The sequence below is a fragment of the Lepisma saccharinum genome, chromosome 11, assembly GCF_977018435.1.
Source record: "Lepisma saccharinum chromosome 11, izLepSacc3.1, whole genome shotgun sequence".
Classification (NCBI taxonomy): Eukaryota; Metazoa; Arthropoda; class Insecta; order Zygentoma; family Lepismatidae; genus Lepisma; species Lepisma saccharinum.
In genome coordinates, this window is record NC_139239.1 from 17,575,678 (window position 1) to 17,597,299 (window position 21,622).

At 38.2% G+C, this 21,622-nt stretch overlaps 1 protein-coding gene across 7 annotated transcripts in view; it reads left to right on the top strand.

Moving 5' to 3' along the window:
* Positions 1 to 21,622, top strand: part of LOC145994656 (uncharacterized) — a 314,233-nt gene that overhangs the window by 43,004 nt on the left and 249,607 nt on the right. For 6 of the 7 annotated variants that reach the window (XM_083130764.1, XM_083130767.1, XM_083130768.1 and 3 more), the window contains exon 2: positions 18,761 to 18,827. The gene's annotated coding sequence lies outside the window, so the exon portion shown is untranslated. Of the gene's footprint in view, positions 1 to 3,633; positions 3,850 to 18,760; positions 18,828 to 21,622 lie in introns of those variants that run through there. The other variant, XM_083130765.1, reaches the window with a different exon arrangement.

A 21,622-nucleotide genomic window follows, 5' to 3' on the forward strand; every position in this document is an offset into this window, starting at 1 on the left:
TCAGCAGAAAGTTGCCAATAATAATATGAACACAACAGGATTTGGAATTGGTAAACTAATAGATCTGCCGCGGGCTGCACACTAATTTCTTTGAAATTCATGACTATAACAGGACGTAGAAGACATCAGTGCGAATGAGCTGTTGTCTTGACAAGATATGTACGCAACAATGAAACACAGATTCGTAGTTACTGTTGATATTGTAGAAGTGACAAGATACGTCTTGGTACCACCCATACTATAATGAGAACACAGGATAATGACGTCATATCTACTGTTATATTGTGCATTATAGGGGTGAACCTCTGGGAACACATTCGAATGTCAACCTCTCTTTCACGTAGTACACCTACGACTGCATTTTGCAGACTAAAGAGAGACTGGCTCCTGGACTCACAGTCAGTACATACTATGAGATTTGGACTGTGTGCTGTTTTTGTAATGCATGTCTTTGTAAGTTTTTATTCATCAATTTTATCTATTCACAGTTCCATCATTATCTTCGCGGTTAGCCAAAAGTGACAGAAATGCGAAGTAAAATGAAACAAATCAGTCAAAACCAATCCTATTTTGCACAATAGAAGGTTTTGACAGAACTTAAGATGAGGAAAATTGAAACTGTCAGATGTTTTTTCCCACGATGCCACAAGTCAGGGAATTTGAAGTTAGGTTGAAGTTAGAGCATCTATTTTCCTTATTTTAAGTTGTATTTTTGCAACTTTTGGCTAAATGCGACGTTGAGGATGAATGATATGAAATTGATGATGAGACATTCACAAAGGCACATAACATAATCAAAACACGAACATAGAAACTTCGATGACGAAGTCGTGATACAACCACTCAACGCTCTCGACCAACTATGCGGCAGACTGAAGTTAGTGAAAACTAGATCCTTCTAAGACAAGAGGTCAGCGATCTCACTTTGGTGTGAGCGGTCCCGAGTTGGATCCCCGGGAGTTCCAAAGAATTAGGTGAACTAGCGGGAAGATGTAGCAGAATTTATGTGATTGTCGTTGTTGAGAATCAATAGTAATATTTTTTTAAAATACACGAAGTTGATTAAATTGCAATTTCAAAAGGCTTGGCGTTTCAAAAATATGCTTCCTGCAGGCGAGACTGAAACCATATCATTTGATACATTTTCGTGACCGATACTTATTGCCAGAAAGAATCGTCTTATTCTAGATTTTGTGCAAAAATGTCCGAAGATTTTTTTTCTGATTTTTTACAGAGATAGGTATAGATCTACGTTTTGGTTTGCTTTAATAAGTATATAATCGTTTATGCATTCGTTTTCCTTACTACTTCTTTTTTCTGCTCTTAATAGCATTCTGCTACGACTCTTAAGTCGGCTTATACAATTGTTCAAAAATTTGATTGGACCGTGGTGTTGGTCACACCATTTCCGCATATTGACGAGATCCTTCATATGTGGAATCCTACCTCCATATGCCTTCGCGACATCTTGAAATGTGCAGGGGATATCGTTACCATTTAGGAATATTTTTTTATTTTTTTTATTTTATTGACTAACAGTACATTATTATTATTATGTTAAATGTCCAGGTTAAATCACTACAAAAATATGCAAATTATCCAGATTTTTTTTTCTGCAACAACGTTCGATATTTAACTATACACGTATAAAATAAAATATTTCTATTTGTTTATTATCTCTATTACATTTAAGTAGAAGGAAATCAACTGTGGTAACTAATTATATTTCACATTTATTGCAACTATGTATAAAAATATATGTACGCCCTTAGGCGCGCTTATGAACCTATCTCTAATTAAAATGAAAATCCACATGACGTGCTTCAAATATTCCTTCTGATCTTGTTCACATGTCATTGCGCTTCGTTGAAAAGCGTATATCAGGCGAGGATTGATCAAATTGGATATGATGAGCGTTGATTCCCCTGTTTGCTTCCAAGCATCCACGTCAACGGCCAATTGTGTGTCCAGTAGAAATGCATCCGGGCCGATATAAGCTATCCCCATATCTGGGTACCGCTTTGTTCTGGTTTTCGACTGCCGTAGGGGATGTCTACGAACATGAAATCGATGTTTGCCTTTTGTAGCTGGATCTGCGTTACCGTGGTCACAGTTCAGAGCATGAAGCATGTACACGCGTCTAAAGAGATAACTGGTTCTACGAATGACAGATGTTTGGCGATAATTCTTGATAATCTCGTAATGGAACATTAAAGGAAGCGCAAGACATTATCATCCCTATCTAATACATAAGAAAGGAAACAAGCGAAAGAATTGATTGTACTAATACATTTAATTATTTTTTAAAAAATCACGTAAATATTGCGTTTCCTTGTATTTAGTTTCCCAGAAAATTTAGTTCTGCTATTATTAGTAGATCTCCATAGTCTTCATAAGTCGTTTCTCTGCATCCAGTGTATTGATTTTTGGAGGAATATCATAGGTAGTTTGCTTTTGAATTTGCACAGTGTATGTTGATCTCCATCTAGCAATTTTATAAGAATTGCGAAACAAACAAACAAGTGCATTTAATTTTATGTTCTTGGGCACTCTTGCGTGCAGAGAAATTTGTTATTTTACGTCGCTTTTCTACCTTTTCGATTAATCGTGACGAAATAAGGCGAAAATAATAAAGAGAAAAGTCTAAATGCTTGGATCTGAACCCAGAATTAATAACCGCAGTGCAAAAGTATAATTCTTTTAATTCTAGTCAAGCTGTCCCAGGTTTGATTCCCGCTGGGACACATTGCACAGTGATTTGGATATTACTTTAAACTGTGTGTCTGTGGTTAGCACAGCGCGCTACTGCGCCAGGGATCCCGGTTCGAATCCCGGCCTGCGTATTCTTTGTGAGTGTCCTTTCATCAATTTCATCGCATCATGACTCATCTTGATCTTCGTGATTAACCAAACGTGGCAGAAAAGCGAAGTAAAATAAACTAAATGAATCAATGAGTTTGTCTTACCTGATAATAAAGTGCACTTTAAGATTTGTATACTTTTCTTGTAAAGGAGGAGTTCCATCAAATGATACTGATTCCTGTCGAGTTTACTGCATCTTGCCTCCCTCCTCGATAACTGAGCGTTCAAGTCAAGGCCTCGGTGTGGAAGGTTCTTGGTTCGAGTTCCAGGGTGTTCCCTAGTACTCCTTAGTTTGTCCCTTAGTTTAATCTAATCATCGTTCATGCTCTTCGTCGCGATTAACCTGAAGATAGATAAAAGTTGCGTGAAAATGAGAAAAATACAAACAAAAGAAAAGACAGAGACAACACCTTCAAGTGTAGGCAGGGACAAACGACAGGAGCAATTTGTCAAAATTTTGAAGTTCGCCGTCATGAGATTCTGCGTGCTCACCAAGAGCTCCCGCGGTCGGCGCACTTTGCGTAATCTAGTTCAGTGAAATGTAGGGTCTTGGGTCACTGTCCTACCGTATAATCGAATGCTGCCCAGCTTGCGTGTTGATAATGTTTTCAGAACATTCATGCGGTTTTGTAGGGAGCAGCACTGGGCAAGGGAAAGACATCTCGTCTGGCCAGCGGGTGACGTCATTGCTTCCCCTCCAGCGTAGCCAGAGAGCAGGCGTGGAATATTGGAAGGGCTGGACGTATTCGTCATTCGGCTTCCATAGGGTGACACAGACTCCCCCGTCTCCCATGTGCTTCCTTGTAACAGTGGCGCACTCCGTGCACATAATGGTGACTGACAGGCAACTGTATTCTTAGTGCTAGTGAGTCAATCTTTTTTACTGTATCGTGAGTTAAAACAATGTAGGCAAGAGTTAATAGTGTAATTAATTCATTAGTGCAAGCAGTGAGAACATGGTCAAGATGAAGGATATATATCTTTCAGGTAAGTAATATTGTAATCATGGCAAAAATACCATTGTGCAGTTCAGTGTGTAAGTGTAGATGTTACAATAATGGATCTCCCTGATGGCGTAGTGGTAACGCTATCTTCTCGTAATCGTGGGCCCCGGGTTTGTGAACGCTGCGGGCATAGTGGTTCGGATCCCTCTTCAAACTGTAGGTTCAGTCTCTAAAAACAAATAAAACAAGACAAGAAACGAATACATTGCAGAATAATTAAGCTTCATGTTTTCTTGATTTGAAAATTTATAACTCCGAATTCAGAACATACGTTACGTTAGTTTTACTTACACCTTCGAGATGCACCATATGTGCATGCATTATTTCAAAATGTGTTCAGAATTTTCCCACGGTGTTCAAAACGCAGTTGAAAAAGGCAAAGAAAAAATATAATAGTGCAATGTGTTTTGATTTCTGACTTACACAGTGATTAGTGTAGTCATTTAGCCTCTTGTGTGCTTGATGAACATTTGAAAGTCTCATTACATGCACCGGGTATTGCGAGAACGTTACATATTTATTGCTCCCGAGAGTGCAATTAATAACACGTGATTAACGTCGTTCAGTGAGCAACGACAAAACAACACACACACGATTTTGACCGTAGAACGCCGACTAGCAATTAGTAAGATATCATGCTTACCGGCGCATTTTTATGGATTGTTACACTCGCGGGAAGATGCAACAAGTCACTGCCTAAGGGAAGGAATCGAGAAGATGGGCGATGCTGTGTTGCTCTTGCGTTTCCATGATCTCTTTCGAAGCTGCCTTAAGACCAGTGATCAGAAAGCTACATTTTAAAAGTAGCTTCGCTACAGCTACTTCTGTGCGCTATTCGTTACTTTTGCATAAAAATTAACAACTGTATGGATAATCAAAAGATGCCCTTAACAGTTATACTTTCTAGATAATAGTCTCCGTTATTTATCATCAAGCTGCCCGTCATTCGATATATTTGGTAGCAGTGTTACCATCTGTGACCTGTTTTTACTAGTTTTTGAGAATGGTATGTGTCGGATCAATTCAAACTTGATATCTGAGAATTGCAATTAGGATTATATCCAAAATAATGTTTACAGATATACATAAAAATAATTTGGTAGGATTATTTCTCCTCGTATATCAACATATTTCTATGAGGAACAATTATTTCATTTAAAAATAAAAGATTATGAAGGTAGTATTTTGAATGAAAAACGTCAGAGGCAATCGTGGCCAACAACGAAACCAGAACGAGCAAAAGACGAAGGTATTTAGACTTGTTACTAGGAACAAACTAAGCATATTCTTCTACACACTTACATGAAGATATTTCTTATTTTCTACTGATGCAAAAATATCACTAAACACTGCTTTTGCGTACAAAATTTACTTGAAAACGCCGAGTATGTAGCTGTAGCGAACTTTGTAGCATAACTGCAGCTGGAAATTTTGTATCTAGCTACAGTAATGCCGCTACAAGTAGCGCGTTAGTTCCAATTACTGCTTCAAACTCTGTAACCAAATGGGGCCAACGAATGTTTTTTTTTTATTCCTCTTCATTTATCTTTCGTATATATTTTTTAACGTATCCGTTATTACACTGAATTAATATGAGGCTATTAGGAAGAAATGGAGAATTGCCAGCAACTACCGGAGGTGGATAATCATAATTCTTGATTCGTGAAAAAAAAATATTAATCCGGATCGAACTTGCAACGCCAGTATCCAGGCTGCCAGGCATTTCTCCTTATCTTCCAACTCTTCCTGCTCACACGAAATAATACATTGCGGTCACGTCCGCGTGTTTCATAATACAGGAACAGAATGGGCTATTTGGTAGTCGTTGTTATATTTGGCAGTAGCGTGTCCTTCAGTCAAGTTTGTGTTGGAAACCCGTTTCCTAACTGTTCAATCGATACACGTGCTCATTTTCTTCACTGTCGTACGAAAAAAATATATATAAATAAAGTTATTTCCAGAATGTACTTTGAAATTAGGCCCATGAAGAAAACCTGTTGGCTCTTGCATGATGAACTGAATAAGCTGTTGTTTCTTGTAAAACAAAAAAGTGAAAGGCAGTAATTGAATTACTTTATTCACCTTTTTGTGAAAAACCATATAAAAGTGACACCGATTTGTTTGTGTGTTACATGAGACATGAAAAGATATTGATGAACCTGTATATTCGTTAATGTAATTTCCATTGACAAGATCGGGAGTAAGTAAGGTAATTTCATTAATGTGCAGACTAGACTATTGTTTAGATATTTTGTTCACTTGCAAGAGATAATTACCGTGAACCGATTATCATTAGTACAGTTATCCGAGTAAAGAAAATGCACGAACTAGATTGTAAAGGAAATAAGTTATAAATTTGGTAGGAGTAGCAGTGGGTGCTCATTTGTTTTTCAAATAGTTTCGAATTTTTTTCTCTTCGCAGATGTTTTTATTTTTTCAAACAGAATGTATTCCTTGTTATGTTATAACTCGTTGGTTGTATCAAGACCGTGCTTTATGGGTTGCATTACGAAAGTTTTTCTCTATTTATGCTGAATATTGGAGAGAACGTTATTTCATTCATTTTTTGCGTTTATAATTGCAGATTTTCAATCGATATTGGACTTTTTTCGTTATTTATGATTTTGTAGATTCTACATGATTTCACGAAGTGGCAGAACATCGATATAACAAAAATTAAAATAAAATTATCTGTGCCGGTGTAAAGTATGTTGTGAGATGGAAATAAATAGCTGAGTAAAGATAAGATAATTACGTTTTACCATTGGAAGTTTGAACATTTTGTGCTTGAGCTAATTATAATTATGAGAACTCTATAAAACATACTAGTTCCGTGATGCTTAAGATGTGAATGGATTACACACACACACACACACACACACACACACACACACACACACACACACACACACACACACACACACACACACACACACACACACACACACATACATATACATACATACATACATACATACATATATATACATATACATATACATATATCGTATTTGTGTATGTACGTAAATTAACAAGTTAGTCTTTCCTCAGGATGTAACTTTACACCCTTAATTAATTCTCATAGATGTGATGCGCAAGCGATAAACTGACCATAGGTTGCCATGAGAAATTTATTTTCACTATTTATATTAAACGAAATTTGCTGATTTTTCTTTAAAAAATCGTGCGCTCTCCTTCGTCCGCACATGAAAATAATTGCTCTCTGAAAGAGGAACACTTTCGAGGAATGATGTGTTAAACGCACAGTTACAAGGTCTGGTTAAGCAGAAATTGTCCCCAAGGGGGCCTCTCATAACTCTTCAGGTCGTTTTATCACGTGACCAGTAGAATTAATTTGTATTTATGGGAAGTGTGTTAGCAATAGGAGCTCTTAGCATGCCGTGCCTGTAATCTCTTAGTAGCATGTTGTAATCTTCAGCACTTTCATGCTGTATGTAATCTCTCGATTGTTATTTTGAACATTTAACATCGCTTTCAGTTCATTTAGTTACTCGCGGCGATGAGGACAGGTGATGATAATATGAAATCATTTAGGGACCCCCAACCCTCCTACTTATAGTAAGTTCGATTTGACACTGTTGGAGAAGTTATTTGATTGAGGTGTAAAGGTTAAGAATTGTTACCCTGGCCCCGTGTCAGGGCAACAGTGATTTTTTCCTTATTGAAATATTTATTAATATGTTAATTAATTATGTAATTACGTGTACAAAAAATATGTATGTTTTTTTAGTGTCACTCAATTTATTGTGCATTTTTAGGTACGTATATATTCCATGTAGCTCTCTGTTCTTTCTTCGTGTTTCGAACGTTCAAGGAAAACGGCGGGCAGTTTAGCTGATAAAGATTAAAAATTTTGAAAGAAGGGCCGTTGGCAACAGACGCCAAAAAAACATATGAAAACTCCCAGATGAGAGTGGGGGAGGTCGGCTGTTGGAACTGTGACTTGGAAGGGAGAGGCTGTTTCGTTTCGGTCAGTTCGGATCGGATGACAGATCTCCCGTAACGTATGCTGTAAGAGATTGGATTGCTGGGCAAGCTAGTGCCTTGGTGTCAAATTTACAGGTAAAGAGGTAGTTTGTTCTGGATGTTATTTTGAAGTAATTACGGTCCGCCGGGCAGCCTAGTACTTTGTCACCTTGAGTGTTGAGAAAAATACACGTCGGGCGACCTCGCGCCTGTTAAGACGTTTCTTGGAGTAACGTGAGTCTACCTTGTGACAAGCGCACTCCCGATGTAATTCATGAAATGTAAAGCGTCCAGGTACAAACCATTGAGATTTCCATCATCAAAATTAGAGTTTTGGCCCGACAATTAGAGAAATGAACGTTCGGAAACGGGAAAACTTTCAGAGCTCTTAAATTATAATTTTATCGGTGAAAATGGGCTTGTATGTATTTAACTTGACGTTAATTAAACTATAGATAATATTTTAAAAAATCTGTTTTTAATTTCACAGTTGCTGGACAAGGTAATTTATCCCCCTGACCAAAAGGGTTTCGCAAAGGTTATCCGTTGTCTCTTGTAGTTAATAATATAATTATGTTGACTTGTTGCAACTCACGTGCATTACCGTACAAAGAAAGATACCCCTAGACAAATCAGAGCCGAGTACGGAGTGCACCGAACCTCGAGTGCGGAGGCAAACTGTGTGTGTGGGGGGGGGGCAGGCAAGTAACAGAATAGTCACTTTTATCGCCCCAGGAAATTGTATTTTTGGTATCGATTTTTTCGATTGTTGAAGAGGCAGGCATTCATCGAATTCTTCGAATGCCAATATAGATCGAGTAACTACGTACTTTCGATTAGCCTTCTGCCGTGAAAAAGCCTTTAATCACAACCCAGAAATAAGTAGGCTTGCGAACCTTTCAAACCCATCTTGCACAAATAGGGGGTGGGGAGATTTGTAAAGTGTTTTCCTGTTTTTAATTCTAAAATTTGGCCTTTTGACGTCGAGAAGGACTGTTGAAGACAGGATTCCGTTCATTTTGTTGCGCATCTACGACGAAATTATATTTACTTGAATTCAAATATTTTCTTATATTGCTCGTGGTGCTGCATTCTATTTTATCAAAATGTGGCATCGCAGTTTTACCAAGATAACTTGAAAATGCTCTCGTAACAGCTAGAGCCTGAGTGACTTGCAACCAGCGATACTGTGAAGTTTCGCACGGTTGCATAAGATCCAGGATATGTGGTTTATATCGCGGAAGGAAATTGGAAAGCATGTTGTTTGAATTGATCTTGCCGAATATTGGAGCAGATGTAATGCTTTTCTTGCTGTGGAAATAAAATGCGAGAAAGTTTATTTACAGAGTAACGGGGGGGGGGGGGGGCTTTTCCATATAGTTTTACGTAAATTGCCCCTCATATGCACAGACAAATTGATCCCGGCTGGACGTACAGATTTAAAGTTGGAACCGATCCACTAAAACGTGCATCCCCCACCACACCCACGAATTTAGTAGGGCATCTTTGGTGGATCACGTACACACGAAGAAAACTGATTTGTTTCAATTAACAAAATCAGTTTGGTTAAGCTTTTTGATAATCATGAACATAAAATGTGATTTTGACTACATTTTTTGAGTAACTAAACGGTTTCTTTGCTGTTGGAAGGTTCATTTTTCCCCCGCCCATTTCAACAAATATTTGGTTATCAGAATTTTTTTTTTCTTTTTGTGGTTGTTTCCAACACACTTTTTTTTGTTCTGTCGAACATGAATATTCTTGTTGCATCTTTCAAAAGTTGGTTAACATTCATTCATTCATGTACGTACGCACGATCGGCTCATAAGTAGAAATACTCAAATTTAGGATATCATTTTTCTCTTTGTCACTGCCTTTACTCCTATACCATTTGTTCTGTATCCCCTCCCTATTACACTCGATGCTGTCGTGAACGCTTTTAATTTCACACATTTTTAACACCGTGATCGATAAGGGGTTACAACGCGTACTGGAACGAGCGCAAAAGCCCTTATATGCTAACGTGCCCATAAATTTAAATTTAGAGAACAGATATTCTTCTGCCAGGTTTTTCAAACTTCTAAATGGTTGTGAGATGGGATGCAGTTAGGGGATTACCACTTTTGCAGCGGTGCCCTATGTATCATGTGAAGGGGGAGGATTTTGTATGTATAATGTGGATAGAATGAGAGTCCTTGTTCAAGCAAATGTATCAAAGTATGCATTTCGAAGGCATTATTACTTAATCGGCAAGTGCGACAATCTAAAAGGTTGCGTTTATTTGTTTACACGAGTGCGAAATAGCTGTTATATTTTAGGGCATTTTTCGAGTGTGATTTGCGAATGAACATTGCACAGGGGAAATATACAGGCTGTAAAGGGCAATACTTCAAGTCTGTACACATTGTCGAGCTTGACCAGCAGATAAGTGTGACGAACACCACGCTCCAGCCACTTTTACCCCTCTTACGCTCTTCCTCGTCGTTTTTATTTTGTATAGATTGGACCACTGCCTCTCCATGTTACTTCTCAAGTAGGAAAAAAAATATGTAGGCTTGATCTCCATGTATGTGCACAATGTCATTTATGATCCGTGGAACTTTAAAATTCAATGCAACTATCTTCCTGTCCGTCTGTAAACGACATGCTGATATTTCGGAGCCTAATAAAGTTGAAAAAAAAATTCTGGAATTGATATTCGTACTAGATCTTTGCTGTACACATCGAGATCTACTAACGTGGCATAAATCATCGTATTGTCAGTCTGTCTGATAGTCAAACAATTGAAAGCCATGCATTCGAATCTTCAAAATAGACAGACTGAAGAACTTATGCGTGCATTGTTGTAAATATTTTCGAGTGACCTGTCTGTTGGAGCTACAGTCGAACAAATCGATATTTATTTATTTATTACCTAAATTAATACATTTAGGAAGATAAAATTTTATTGACTAAAAGAAACATCAAGATATCCCCCCCCCCCTCTCTCTCTCTGCCAATAACAGTCAAACATTACAGTGTCAAATATGAAAATTCGTGAACTGATAGACCAATAAGATATCAATTAGATGGAGCACTGGATATCTCGATTGGCGTTGTGACTGTTCAAGCTGGAAAGAGGAAAATTCTGCGCAAATTAAATGCTTAGATTTGGGGATTTTGCTATAGTCTTGCTTACTTTCCTATATCTTACCTTATTTCCTCCTTCAGTAGGAAGCAACGTTGGCGTCATCAGCACTAGTCACAACTGTCCGTCCCGCTTGTCGCAATGCACTGTCCGCTCACGCTTATATCGCACAACTTGCTTGTCGATCCGTCCCACGAAACTCTTACACCAATATAGAATTCTATTCTGAGTGTCCACCAACTTCGTACCATCCCTCCCCCCTCACTGTTTGGTTCGTGAGGTTTCTTTAGGGTCCTTTTAGGATTTTTTCAGTTTGACGCGTCGCATCCCAGGCAGCAAGCAGGGAGTTGATGCGATGGGTAGGAGCTGGCGAAAGTGTATGTTATTAATAGTATGTTAGAAATTAGATGAGGCGTACCACCGTGTCAATGTACGAGGGACGTTCATTAAAGATTTTTCCTGAACCAGTTCCCATGGACGGAGATAAACGAAAATTGGTACAGACATTAGTCCTTCTCTACATAGGAACCACCAATGGCCACACACTTTTCCCATCGCTTTATGTACCCGTGGAGACCTTGTTTGTAGAAGTCTGCAGGTTGCTCCAGAAGCCATGGCTTGACCTCAGAAATCAACGTCTCATCGTCGTGGAAGTGCGTTCCCTTCAGAAATGACTTCATGGTTGGGAAGGGTGAAAGTCTGATGGTGCGAGGTCTGAAGAGTACGGGGGATAAGGAAGGATTTCATTTCCACAGGACCGTGCTTCTGTCTGGACAACATGCGAGTTGTGAACTGGAGCGTTGTCTTGCAGGATGCGGACGCCTTTGGTCAACATGCCACGCCTCTTGGTTTTGATGGCCTTCCGTAATTTCTGCAGCAGTGAAGTGTAGTATGTCCTTGTAATTGTGGTACCCATCGCTAGGAAATCCATCATAACTACTCCATGGTGGTCCCAAAAAACCATGAGCATCACTTTGCCCGCTGAGGGTTGGACGCAGGCCTTCTTTGGTGGTGGTGAGTCAGGATGCTTTCATTGCTTTGACTGGGCCTTGGTCTCTGGGTCATAGTGATGGACCCACGTTTAACCCTGGGTGATTAGTCTGTCAAAAAATTCCTCCTGGTTTTCCTGGCACATGGTCAAATTAGCGTGGGAGCACGTTACTCGTTCCTGCAGTTGGAAAGGTGTGAGCAGCCAAGGAACCCATCGGTCAGACACCTTCCGCATGTGCACATGGTTATGGATGATTTTTTTCCATAGACCCCACACTGATCTTGACATATTCAGCTAGTTGGCGAACGGTTATGCGGCGATCCTCCAAGATGGCGGCTTTCACTTGCCCAATGGTGTCTTCGTCAATGGCTGACTGGGATCGCCCGAGGATGGGGGCTGTTTCTACTGAAGTCCGACCACACTTGAACTGACGATGCCAGTGCTTCACTACGTCATACGATGGGGCATCCTCTCCATGGGTCACTTTCATCTCACCAAAAGTTTTCTTTGGTGTGCGGCCTCTCAAGTAATGAAACTTGATGACTGCTTGGTATTCTACTGGATCCATCACTACACCTTGTCTCAATTTAGTACTTGTAAGACAAAAACTAAGAGGAGTTCAGAATTGCAAATTACCTCATGACCTATGCACATATGTATCATTACACACGTAAAATTTCAGTATTCTACATTAACTAGAACTGGGTCAGGGGAAATCTTTAATGAACGTCCCTCGTATTTAGGAAAGCACCGGAACTTAAAATTTCAACTTCGTGGGGAACACGAGCGTGTCTTGAATTTCGCTACAGAACATATGTGCAAGACTATAACATGGTCTAGAAAGAACATATGACTTAGAATGAGTCCTGTACCCAACGTCATTTTTACCGAGAAAATAACTAAGGACGTACGAGACGGTTACTCTACTTATGCTGAGTGGCAAGTAATCTGGAACCAATGAACTATGGATGCCAAGGGGTGTAAAGGGGGTGACCCTTTCTGAAGACACCCAAATGTCAACCTCACTTCCACGTAGTACACCCTGGAGTGTGCAAACTAACGAGGCTCTGGCGTGTACTCACAGAGTATAATTCTTTGTGGGGTCCGTGTTGTGTGCTGTCCACTTGTGCTTGTCTTTTCACCCATTTTGTCCTATCACCATTTACCCTCATCTTCGCAACTAGACAAAAGTGGCAGAAAAGCGAAGTAAAATAAACCAAATCATTCATTCATTATACCAGATGCCAGACACGACTTACTTATTCTAATTCCAAAAATTCTCAAACCATATTACACCATGGCTTAAGAAGCAACAACAGTTGATAGTAATGAAAGTTTCACGTTGTGGTACATTAGTTTCTTGTTTGTTCTCTTGCGATGTTCTCGTTAGTCTGCTGTGGACGTAGCTGATCCTAGTTGGTTGTCAGGAGTTCGGCAGCTGTCGTTTGTTCTAGTGAATGACAAGAAGATTGGATTACTGTCGGTGTATCCCCGGTTGGTTGCAGTGAACTTCTGTTCCTCGTGTGAAAAACGGATGGAGCAAAGAAACGTTCCCTCTTTGTTGTACAACGTTTCGATTTTTCGGAGCGTTGGCTGCAGATTGCGGGGTTAGAAAATTATCTCTCTCTCTTTTAAAAGAGAGAGCAGGTTGAAAATGTCTTCTTCGGATGGAAGCACGTCTATTGCGATTCGCCAGCCAGCCCACCCCCCTTTTATCGCAGTGAACAAAATTTCTTCGGGGAATTATACAAAAGAAATTATTTAATCAACGTGACTATATATACACACACACCAATGTATCAGCCAGGAATTATACGTGATTTTTGCGTGAATGTTCTTCACAAACTATAAGAAATTGCGTCAGTAAAAAATCCCCATGAATATTATCCTTTCATAAAAGTTCTGTGGTATATTTATCACAGTTGTTGGACTTTTATTTTTACCTAGGAAAAATTCCAGATCGTCAAAAAAAAAAAGAAGGTTCATAGTATGTAATGAAAAGTAATGCAATCATACGTCTTGCTAAAATCGAGTTGATTTCTATGATTTTTTTCCTGTCTTTCCTCGGAGAATTCTGTTTTCTAGAAAATTCATACTAAACAAATTATTCATACACTTTATGAGATGTAGAAGAATCTTTACAAAAATGCTTGGTGTAAAATGTTAATAAGAATTTTTGTTTTTAGCCTTGAAATTTTGGCAATTTTACGTGAATTTTGTCCTTCTCAACTGCGTGTCTGTTCTAGAACTAAAAATAAATGTATTCCCTGGACCTGTACTCTTGTCTTTAATGTAAATAGGAAGATTGGTATAGTAGGGGTTCTCACATTCTTGGTCTTGGCTGTAGTGGAGGTGGTTGGGCCAAAACTACGTTCCGTCTTCCTCATATATTCAACATTGCCATTTTCTCATTGCATACACTTATCAAGCTAATACATATTGTATACTGGGAGTTGTGGGACGTTTGATAAATAGGAAGTGACTAAACGTTGTGCACTTATTTCGGATGAGGTTTAAAGCATAAGTAGCGAATTATTGTTCTCCAATGATCGTCGATCTGCAATACAAAGCTGGTAACCCTAGGGGGAAAAGAAGGCCCTTGTGATGAACTGATATGCGCTAATGACGTCACAGTTTCGATCCAATTGTGAGTCATATCTTTTCTGAATCTGCACCAGTTGCTTTCGATGAACAGTTAGTCACGATCCCATATGATCCCGTTCATCAATCTCATTGACCCATGAGTTGGTAGAAGGGAAGGAGAGAGAGAAGTGGGGGATACTCACTTAGGGATTCCGTGTCATGGGGTACGAATTAAGAACATACGGTAGGAATTTCCTATACGCATTCTCAAGATAAAACCTCCAGCTTTCTCCTAATATTAAAATCGGTGGGATATTTTTATAACATCATTTCCTGCAAAGAAACGTTTGATTGCAAAGAAAAGTGGTAACAATAAATAACATTTTTGATGTTCACAAACTTTGCATTTCGTATGTGGAACCTAACGCTTGCATTTAGTTTTGTTGTTATTTCCATCATCTCTTCGTCTCATTTATAATATTCGTCCAAATCAAGTAGCGTATTAAGAATTTAAGTGAACCCCCTAATAAAAACAACTGAAGTGTAGCAAGCATTTCTGTAATAATATATGCAGCTATTTGCCTTATTTTTTTTAGCACAAGTATACGTAGCATGAAATGTAGTGTTTAACCGGTGTTCATTATATTCACGAGCCATTCTCTCCTTTCAGTGTGGAAACTGTATATTACAAGCTGGCGGGGCTCCATCCACTGTAATAATAAATTATTGTATACCTTGCTCAGATTTCGATTTATTATTTTTTTGGATTCAGCTTCTATCATAGGTATCTGAAATATAGTATTGCTAATTTGCAGAAACCCTTACATTTTCCGTTTAGCTAAGGAACTTATCACCGTAATATTGAATCTATGGAATAGTGTTAATTGACACCGCACTTTGTTAATTTCAACATCAATCATAATTATAAATCAGAGTTTATTGTGAAACACAATTAAGTGTGTAGTTACCCAACTGGCTGTACTTGCAGCCAGTGATAAGGGCATGTGAGGGTATTAATTAAATCTGCACACTTTTTTTTATCTCGGTCGCTTAATTGGAAAGCCATAGCAAAATTTCTGATTTTTCCGGAAATCGAATTCTGCTCCCTGGTATGATTTCAGTCGCCTGGCCCACATAAGTTCGTCTAACATTCTAATGAAACTGTAACTATAGGAAGTCTCATTTGGTCCACGGAACTCGTAATATAATATACTATGTGGGGTGCTTTTCTAAACACATTCTAGCTTCGTCCATGGTTGCCAGTGATAAAAATATTGCTTTATATCTCTCGTCGGGAGTTTGTTAGAGAATTACTAGAGAGGTGTTTGCGTCATCCTTCTCTTCTATCACGAGTATCTAATTTTGGTAAGCCTGTTTTTTGGCTGCCCTTGTCTCGCCTTCGTTGTCAGCTGGAAGTTCTATTCAGTGTATATGCGTGTCAGGCAAAATGAATTAATGAGGTGAGTGGCATGATAACAAGATAATGGAAAGCAGAAATACCCTTCTCAGAGAACAGATACGTTGTGAAAATGTTTTATCCTTCTGATCCATTTGTTGTAGTAAGTTGATATATTTTTCGCCTCTCAGTTTTTGAGAATTGTGCTTTAGTGGGAGGGTGTGTTTCCTCATTGCATTGAGGAAACCAATATGCAAGGCGTGTTTCATATGACATACATGTGCGTTCGCGCGCCCACACATACACACGCACACACACACACACACACATATACATACATACAGACATGTACATGTACATAATGTATTCATATACATAAATGGTTATCACCGATCTCTACGAATCAAAGTATTAAAAAATTCCCATTTGGTAGGGTTACCGTACTTTTCTTTCAGCATGCATTAAATCTTGTTTCCTTTGATTTTAGATTCGAATTTGTCTCGACAATATGGTTAAAATACCCAATATTGATGATTAAAACTTCCTCTGCAAGTATTTTTCTTGTACAGTCACGGAAACTGTCGGCTTGTAACGATTCAATTGAAAGTCAATGTATTCATTACAAGCCGGCAGTGTCCTTGACTGTACGAACATTTAAAGGTAATCTCCTTTCTGATTCACGTCTCATTTTTATTCCCATATAAATCGTAAACATTCTAGTTCTCAACACCCGTTTATCTTGCATTTGGCTTGGTTCCTTTTTATGCATATTCTAACTTAATTACTAATTGAGCAAACTATCTTAAGTTTTCGTTTGTCGTAGATCTTCATTTTATCCCACCCTCCCCGGTCAAGTTTCCTCTGCTCTATTTCTGTTTGAATCAAACTAAAATATTTATGATTGCAATACTGCATGTACGAATGAAAGTTCTGGAGAATCGAGAGTACACATTTTATGTTTACGTCGAAGCAGTTGCATAATAACCATTCCTTTGGTGTCGTCTTCGTGATATCGATTGCGTAGAGTGTAGATCTATGTTGTTAGAATTGAAGACGAAGAGTAGAGAACTTTCTCCTCTCTGAGAACGTGTAATATCAAAGTTAATATTTATAATTCAGTAATTTTCAACATTAGAACTTGATTGTAAGTTGGGAAAATTATAATGGTACTACTGTCATATTAGATCTTTGCGAAAACAACATGCATCCTTATATAGAATTCTTGTAGTAATAGAAAAGTTTATTTTTTCAATAAAAATGGACAGCTTTTGTAATAAATATTCCTTTTATAGTGGGAAGAAAATTCTATAGTTTCCCCTTTTTCGTATTTTGTTTATTTTGAACACGAATCTATTCAATTGATCATTCTGTTCGAAATGAAGCAAGAGTGCTTCGTGCACCCAGATCTTGGATTGTCGTGAAGAGCTTCTAAATATCTTGGGTTCACAGTACAACCAAACAGTGTATTATTTTTTCATATTGTACAAAAGTAAACTCTTTTAAATTTGTAAATACAACACATTAGAGTAATCTGAATACACGTACACACACATAAAACACATACTATTTCAATTTCCATTATCATATTTGTTTCTGATACACTGCGATATCATTTCAGTACATTGACTTCATCAGGAATATAAACTTGAATAATTTTGTATGCAAGATGACAAAGGTGAACTGCTTACTTCCATAAAAAAGTATTCGAGTGTATGCCATATATGTTTTGATGTTAGGAAGTTTAGGGGAAAAAATGTATGAAAAACCAACTACTTCGGAGACCCACATGTGATGTTCGAAATGTCCATGTATATATAGTCACCCTTTTCCCCGTTTTGACATATTCAAGATGCTGTGTAGACCATTTTTTTGGACCCTTGGGAATGTGCCTTGGGAGGAACCAGGTCCCAATTTTGTGATCACGGTAACTGCAGTAACATTAGATCTCTGAGGTTTGGTATTGCATTTGAGCGAAATCGGTCAAAAGTTTCAAGATTCCTACTGTAGAAAAAATCATTTCTCGCATTATGATTTTTATTTGGTTGTTGACACAAAATTAGAAACAGTACGGTTATGCCAGATTAAAGGTGATCAAAAAGTAGAATTTAACTTCATCTTGTGCATTGTACCGTGGGTATTGGAATTTTCTAACTTCCGGAAACTAACGGGAGAATGAGTGAGAAGTCACATCGATCGTTACCTGCATTGACGGTAGGAGAATAATACGAGCCGAAGTCAATTGTGAATGCAGAGGCACAAAGTTTTTGTTCTTCACGGTTTTCACTTTTGGCCTCCCCTGCTTCTCTAGCACTCCTTCTTCCCTTTCCCTCCAGATCAACTGAAACCAAGTTCGCAAAATTCCTCCTTGACGTTTATGTTCTATTCGGTTGCCAATTACTACTAGTCTAACTACTCTTATTGTGTGATATAACATTAACAATTTTACCTGAATCTTGTAATTTCGTGTAGTGTTCTTGGTCTTTACATAATTGAATCGCGTGGTAATCTGGATTGTTAAAAGTTAAAACAGTAGCCATGTTATGTAGACAAGAGTGTATTTCTTATGTAGTATATGCGTTTTCTGTTTATTTATATACAACACACGTGCATCTTTGAGCTACATATGTATTGCTTATGATAACTGTACAAGAGAAGGAACATAGTGTGATCTGTAATAATATAATGAATATCAGTTTTGTTCCACTTATTTTCTGAATTACAATTTTATATTGTAGTACTTATGTTTCTTACATTGTAGCGTATATTAAATCTAAATAAATATTCTTAACCGATATTTATTTCTCTTTCAGGTGCCAGCTTTCGCTCTTTTCGACCGGGCGTGGCGGACTCTTCCGATCTTCTCCATCAGCATGTGACGTGAGTTATCATGTCAATTAAAATAAATATCTGTAAGAATGTATTGGACAGCCGCAATGATCAGAAATAGCGCGCTGTTAGTAGTTTTCCTATTCACGACTCGTGACGTTTCTCTGTGCTATCGGTAACGGTTGCATGTCGTGACGCAGCTACTATAGCACGCTATTTCTCTTCAAGACGCAGGTGATGTGCGCTTTAATCATAAGGTTAAAGCTGTAGTCTTAGGCTTCAAAATACATTAACTTTCTCGTGAATTCTGAGCAAGTGTGTAAAATTGTGTGTGCGAATGAGTCTTCAGTAGTAGAAGAAAACTGATTTATTTTAATTAACAAAAAAGGCAATTGGCTGATCTTTTAGTTCATGACTTGCGTGGTATCCTTTGCAAAGTTTTGCACTATTGGCTAGGCAGTTTGGTAATTCCAAACAAATTGACCGTATTTCGTCTATATTACTTTAAAAATTGGCGCTGGTAAAATGTCATTTTGGTGTGGCCTATGTAAACAAATGTTCGGTTAACGATGACCTTTTCTTTCCTTTCATTTTGAATCGCTTTGATGTGAAAAACATGAAAAAGAAGAATGTTTCTTGAAAGTTTACAAAATGCAAACATAAAATATAAAATGAAACGTGAGCAATTTGGCATAGGATATTTCTTTCCATTTTTCTCCTTTATTGCTTTTTCTAACGAGACAATCTGTAATAGAATTGACGATTGATTTCCAATAAATTTTTCGTCAGTGTCGTCTTAAGAAGAACATGTTTCGGAGAAGTTCCTGCAGATGCATTTGTGATGTTCCAGTAAAATGATGTGAATTTAGAAGTGTTTAATATTTGCTACCTGTATTTTAATTACGGCTGTTGTTCTTATTCTATTTCGGTTATTTTACTTCGTTTTTCTACCTCTTGGTTTAATCACAACGATGAACTGATCAAATGGATGATGGGACAAGCACCCGTATCTTTATCGGGGTTCACACCTGGTAGTTTAGTTCTTCGTCTGAGGAAGACCCTGATACAGGGTTGAAACGTTACCTGTTAAGTGGTTTTTTATCTTAATTAACTGCCTTGGTCAGCAACTTAGTGTTTTTAATATGGAAACAAGGCTTAATTATATTACACCTGGTACCTCTGGAATCGTAACGCGTTCCGCTGATTAGTCCGCCTCGGATTGTGGTTTTATTTTCGGCCCATTTTAATAGAAAACGTATTGCAATAATTACTAGTAAATAAATAATATGCACAAGGTAAATCGATTTTTTTTAAAAGAGAAGAGGTATTCTACAAATGCGATTACCATCATTTTCAGCATGTCGATTTTAATGCAACATTGGTGGTCTTTCGTAGGTATGGTTTTCGATGCCGCTTATATTAGGTTCACACCCCACACACACACATATACACATACATACATACATACATACATACATACATACATACATACATACATACATACATACATACATCTGTAGTAAGCCATTGACTTATTGGTTTTCCACAAAAGTAATTTTTCTATTGAATGCTGTTATGTTCGATCAGACAATATTTACGTATTGTACGCTTTTAAAAAAAATATTTTGGATATTTTAGAAACTGGACTTCACGGTTTACTTCTATTGTCGAATATCAAATATAACATATGTGTGGGCCTTTTGTTAATACCTATCATACGTGAATGTTTTTCCCTTGTGTGATCTTTTTTGGCTTGTTATATCGTTTACAAATCCCCCTTTTAATTAATTTGGAACACTTCGACAACAAAGGGAAGACAAAAATATTAAATAAAAAAAACCCTCTTTACCGTCGAAAAGTACACATTTTTTGATTCCTTCTCTTTGATCCTCCCCGTACGTGGTTTCACGAATTCCCTTCAGCGCTTAATAATTCCGATGCAGGTCCACCGTGGGCCGCTTCTGTTGTGGTATTTCCTTGAATTCATCCTCGCATCTTTTTCTCCATGGTCCCCATCGGAGCAAACTCAACCTTTCTGTCTGACAAGTTCGTGCGGGTTTTGTACACTTGCAGCGAGCGTCCGGCTCTGCGGAGAGAAGGCACAAAAGGACGTTACGTTCCCTTACAATGGTGGCTAAACAGTTCCAGTGCGGGGAACACAAAAGAAATGTTCACGCATGCATGCCGAGAGGATGGGTAATTGTAAGGTGCGTCTCGCATCACATCGTTGGAATGGAATGGAATGTTTGTTTTTTCTTTCCACAGAGAGCGTGAAAATGATCAACGCTCTTCTTCGGAGGTAAAGGTCTCCGTACAGAAATACAGTTAACATTTCTCCAACATCGCTTGCTGTATTTTTACAGTTTTAACCAAATTCGGGGATGGAACGAAATACATTTTGAAATTGCTTCCGCCATGAACAGCGCCAAGTGGAATTTCCAAAGTTCAAATGCATTACCAGAGCAGATCTCCAGAGCATTTAACTACTATGGAAATTTTAGATCAAAAGATCTAAATTTTAAGTCAGTCTGCTAGGTCGAGACATTGGTGACTTGGTCCTTGTTTGCCCCCTAAACCGTGCCTCATAAATCATGCACTATCAGGGTGTGTCTATCAGTCTGGAAATCATGGAAACATCAGAGAAGGTTTACTCTTGTTGTTGAAAAATCGTAATTTTCGTAGTAGTAGTGCAGTAAAAGTAGGTTTTTGAACCAAAAATAGCACAAGCAACAAATTTTTTGAATTTGTTGTGGACAAACTATACTTCAATTTGATGTACTGGTAGTTGCAGTCGCGTTTCTCCCCTCACGCAAAAGCTTTCCCTCTCAAGCGTTCATTGGTCAAGC